General features: G+C 36.0%; 1 pseudogene; it reads left to right on the forward strand.

Annotated features, from left to right (window-relative positions):
• The first annotated feature begins 2059 nt into the window (after positions 1 to 2059).
• Positions 2060 to 5298, forward strand: LOC107595034 (serine protease HTRA1B-like; annotated as a pseudogene).
• Positions 5299 to 5829: the final 531 nt, after the last annotated feature.

Consider the following 5829-nt stretch of genomic DNA (forward strand, 5'->3'; position numbering starts at 1 on the left):
ATTCACCTCCATATATTTTATTTACATATTTACACAAACATTAACATTTTTCAATAAATAGTTCAGAGTTGCACTATATGTTGTTGTTTTTATATATATATATATATATATATATATATATATATATATATATATATATATATGTGTGTATGCTTTTATGCACACAAATGTTCCCTGGCTTCTGGCCAAGAGGTTCAAATTTATTTTGTTTTGACAGTTATGCCTTGGGATATATGATCCATCTACAAAAACCATGTGGCGTGTTCTGTCAGCTATGCCTTGCCAAATTCAGGGGTCCCGAAAGGGCTGAAAAACACAATGTCACAAGCAATTCAGCTCTGAAAGTGGACTCAGTATGCAAAAAATAGTCAAGGGAACAATGATTTCGTCAAGTGGTAACATATGGATTGCATAACCTTTATCCACATCCAGTGCAAATTTGCATATATGTAGTATCAACTGTGCTGGTTTCTTTGGCAGAAAAGTAAAACAGAATATGATTTAAACAATGATGTCTTAATTTATTAAGGCAGGTTTTTATGGCACTGCATCTGTGGTTTACTGTCATGATTTCTCATTTCTCATTATAGAAATATTTTTTTGTGTTTACCTGTTGTGGTTTACCCCAGGGAAACCTGTACATGCAATGTCGGGAACCTGACTTTCTCTCAGAGGAGCAAGGCTGCTGTCAGCTGCTGTCAGCTGCCACAGACTTGGAGATAAGCATGTAACATCAATTTATGCAGAGACTGTGTGACAAGTTCTCCCCCAGTGCCTTCAGGTAGCAGGGTGAAGAAAAGAGCTCCACAGGGCTGTTTGCTTTACTCATAGCTTGTGCCCACTAGTCAAGGGAACAATGATTTCGTCAAGTGGTAACATATGGATTACATAACCTTTATCCACATCCAGTGCAAATTTGCATATATGTAGTATCAACTGTGCTGGTTTCTTTGGCAGAAAAGTACAACAGAATATGATTTAAACAATGATGTCTTAATTTATTAAGGCAGGTTTTTATGGCACTGCATCTGTGGTTTACTGTCATGATTTTTCATTTCTCATTATAGAAATATTTTTTTGTGTTTACCTGTTGTGGTTTACCCCAGGGAAACCTGTACATGCAATGTCGGGAACCTGACTTTCTCTCAGAGGAGCAAGGCTGCTGTCAGCTGCTGTCAGCTGCCACAGACTTGGAGATAAGCATGTAACATCAATTTATGCAGAGACTGTGTGACAAGTTCTCCCCCAGTGCCTTCAGGTAGCAGGGTGAAGAAAAGAGCTCCACAGGGCTGTTTGCTTTACTAAGAGTAAAAAAAAAAAAAAAAGTTCTTTCAGACTGATTTAGAACCACCTAACTCCTGAGACCGTCTATAAAGACAAGCTTTGATCAGCAGCGTAGAGCATCCTCTGCCAACAACAATAACGTCTCGCCATAACCCAGACCATAGCAACAGCATGTAGCACAATGATTGGTAATCACTTTAATTCAGTCCCAGACTGTGTATGGCTGCCTGTGGTTTCAAAAAGGGGGAGAAAAGTGGAGAAGAAGTGCTGGGGAGGCAGATGGCAATCTGTTATTTTGCAGTGCTCAGCCCCCCGGCAGTAGCCTGCAGAGTCAAGGTTGGGACAGAGTGTAAAGGCGTCCTGCTCCAGAAGCCCCGGTGATCAAGCCTGGTGCATCAGCCTGAAGTCATAAAAATGCACCCTACAGAGCACAGGCAGGCAGGGGCAAGCTCAGGCCCAAACTGGCTGCTGGCTTCAAACATTTCAAGGAAACTTATTAGTGTCTTCTAAAAAGGTGACAGCACAGAAGTTAGACAAATTGTTTTTCTCTGAAAAAGACTTGTCGCGGCTGTGTGATTTTGAGTTGGAGATCACAATGAGTTGTTTGTGGAAAAGCACGAGTATTAAAAGTGTTATTTTTGATTAAAAAGGTAACCACTAACAAAATGTATAAATGTTAAGAAATCCAAACAATAAAAGTTTGGATTTCAACAAACTAACCAGTAGTCCAACAGTCTTTCCACTTTGCAACTACCTATTTACAGTACAAAACGTGATGGATGAAGGTCAGAAGAAGGTATATTGAATGTTTAAAGATACAGTTCAACTTACCAATATACTGAACTGTATTTCCTCTAATGTAATCGCCCAGTCAGAGATTCAACGGCGGAAATACGTCCAACGTATGAACAAACATGTCACCTGACGGTACATTCACTTCAGGAAAATAATTAATAATTTGAGATGTTATAGCTAAAATATATAGCTAAAATCATAAATAGTATATTACAAATGTATGTCTATTTAATGTATGCTTGAATCAGCATTATAGAGAGAGAGAGAGTATTAATATTTTGAATTAGTTTTTATTTTTATATTTTCAGTTTTCATTTTAATTTTTAATTCTTTTTTTGTAACATTTCTATTTAACTTTTAGTATTTTTAGTAAACTACTTCAGCTTATTAATTGTTTTATTTCAGTTAGTTTCCAAAGCCACATTTCAAATTTTCATGTTTTTCATTTAATTTTAATATTTTATTTCATTTACCAAACTTTTTATAGTTTTTAGTTAACAATAACTGGCTTAAATAATGTTTTTTTTATTCTGTCAAAAGTTAACATTGTTTGGGGTGCTTCCTCAAAAAAATTGTATGACAGCCATCATTTAAACTGTTATATCTGGACATGTGTTTGGAGTAGAAACATTAGCCTAAGCTATTTTTATTTGTGCATAAAACTGTTTCATTGGTCAAAACAACTTTTAAAAAAGGGGGGGGCAGGTTTTTTTTCTTTATTTACAAAAATCAGGAATCTGGCAAAAGATGTATTACATGAATGAATAACACAGTATGTCTCTTTGTTTTAAACAGACTCCCCTGCAGGTGCTTTTACTCGGTCGTTCATCAGAACTGAGGCCAAGAGAGTTTGTAGTGGCTGTGGGAAGTCCGTTTTCTCTTCAAAACACAGTAACCACCGGTATCATCAGCACTACCCACCGAGGAGGTCGTGAACTTGGCCTACAGAACTCTGATATGGAGTATATTCAAACAGATGCCATTATAAATGTAAACGTTCGACATATAGACACTATCAATATAGATAGTTTAGCTGTGTGTCCATGAATACGAATAGAATGTTAATGTTTTCTTTCACAGTATGGAAACTCAGGAGGACCTCTTGTAAACTTGGTAAGAACCTTTTATTCTCCTGTCTCTTATTTGGCATTAACTATATTTTGAACATAATTCTCTCTCTCTCTCTCTCAGCTGCTACTGATTTGTTTATCCCTATTTGTTTCCGGAAAACTTCCCCCAAGGTTATAACTCTTGTTTTTATTTGTGCAACATTCAATGTTGGTATTCATGGTTCCTTACTGTGCAGCGTCTACTGTTTCTATGTCTGCTTCCATCTGGAAATTTTGTATACCCTGGGCAAATTACCTGCAGTGGTTTATATTATTCTATTGATCTTTGTAAAGGAAAACACAACATGTGTCCTTGAAGGAGCCTCAGGCTCAAGCAAGCATCTGGCTTTGCAATAAAAAAATATTTCCATTTATAGTGCACAATGGATACTTGAAAATATGTAAAAAACATTGCACAGATGCACCATAAAACTGGAATTAAACAATGCAATAGTATAAGAAAAAAAGCTGTATTTCAAGTTGATATGGCTTTACTAATGGTATATACTGTATATGTGCATGCAAACATCTTACATTGTACTTGTTTAAATAATGACCTCAATATTCCCTATTACTCCTAATTATTAAATTAAACCCAGTATACCCAGTGATCACCGTCCCTTGTGTGTCTCAAGGTAGCTGTTCATTCATTGCAGTGCATTTCAATATTATGCTCCCTGTTTGCGGTTTCAAGGATGGGGATGTCATTGGCATAAACACGTTGAAGGTTACGCCAGGAATATCATTTGCCATTCCCTCGGACCGCATACGCTAGTTCCTTGCGGACTCTTATAACAGACAAAGAAAAGGTTTGCAAACTTCTTTTGATCTGTTTATTTGTTTTAATCTTGATTGAATTAAGTAGCAGTTTTCTTACATTTCAGGAAGAATGCTGACTAAAAGGCGATATATGGGAGTGTGAATGCTTCAACTTTCAGCTGCGTAAGTTTGATTTTTTTTTTCTTCTTCTCAAATATGCTTTTATTACTATATAAAGATAAATGTATAGTTTTTTTTATTATCACATTTGTTTCATCAGTTTGATTAGGGAGCTCAACGAGAAGGAGAGCAACTTTCCAGATGTGAGCTCAGGGGTGTACGTGTATGAGGTTATTCCAGGGACAGCTGCCTTCAGGTAAAGGGATTTGCCTGCACCTCCCGATTAACCACAACCACACCTCTTTCTTCACTCATCTAGGGCCAGAGGCTCCTTTCATACTATCATAACCTTTAGTCAAATCAAGATTTATATCCTCATCATATACCATAAAAGCCTTTACATATTTGTCCAATGAATATATTTTTCCTGTAGCACCTCTGTCCTATGACATTCCTCCTGTGGTATTTTTTGTTTGTTGTATAAGTGTCTGTCATTTGAAACTTTAAGAGGTAGTTCACCTAAATATGAAAATTGTCATTTTCTCACCCTCATATCATTTTCTCACACCACTTTCTTTCTTCTGTGAAACATAATAGAATGTTGGTAACCAAACATACTTTAAATTATGACAGAATTAAAATTTTTAGGTAATTTATCTTTTCATGTGGATATGTTTGATTCAGCTGTCGTCTTCGAGCGGATTGTCCACTTGAACAAACTACAGATAATTAAAGACAAACACCTTGGATTCTCTATTGCTTTCTTATTTTAGATCCAAAGCCTGATCAGTTAACTCTTGCAATTAACACTCACAATACAAGAATAGTAGAATAATGAGGAGTATCACATTTCACATATTGCAATTTGTTTTGTAGCGCTGGCTTGGTCAACCAAGATGTGATAATCAGCATTAACGGACAACCAGTGCATTCTACAGAGGACATGAGTCAGGCTGTGCAGTCAAACGAAGTTCTTTCTTTGGTGGTGCGACGTGCTAATGAAGAAATCACACTAACAGTGGTTCCTGACGAAGTGGACTGATAAAGCTTTCTGGTGCTACATCTACATACCTCCAAACAAAATATTATCCACAAACATGCATAACTTAAAAAGGGCATTATATTAATAGCATACATTATCATGAAGCGTCAAGGCCAATTATTCTTAAGTCTTATTAAGATTGTATTGTTCTTTTGTATATATAATTCTGATTGAGTGTAGTGTCAGTACACTACTGTTCTAGTGTCTTATGCTCATCGAGGCATTTATTTAATCAAAAATACAGTAAAAACAGTAATATTGTGAAATAATATTACAATTTAAAATAACTGCTTTCTATGTTTATATATTTTTATAATGGACGTTATTCCAGTGATGGAAAAACTGAATTTTCAGCAGTCATTATTCCAGTCCTCAGTGTCACATGATCTTTCAGAAATCATTCTAATATGCTGATTTGGTGCTCTAGAAACAAGCACTGTGTTTTGAAAGAATTATCTTGTTGTTAACATTAAAGCTGATGATCTGTCAGGTTGTAATCCACCACACGGTCAACGTACACATCGCATGCACTTACTGCCTTTCGATTGTTTTCAAATATAGTCATTTTCACCAGTCAAACAAGTCTGTGTACCCATATGATTTTATCTAAGCCAAAAATTGTGAGTAATTGGTTATTGAATTATAAGCACATGTTGTTTTAAAGCAATGCACTTGGATGTGTTGCAACATATCCCCAAGTGCCTAGTTTTTTCAGCAGAC

This window comes from Sinocyclocheilus grahami, unplaced genomic scaffold, assembly GCF_001515645.1.
Source record: "Sinocyclocheilus grahami isolate Dianchi unplaced genomic scaffold, SAMN03320097.WGS_v1.1 scaffold195.1, whole genome shotgun sequence".
In the NCBI taxonomy this organism is placed as follows: Eukaryota; Metazoa; Chordata; class Actinopteri; order Cypriniformes; family Cyprinidae; genus Sinocyclocheilus; species Sinocyclocheilus grahami.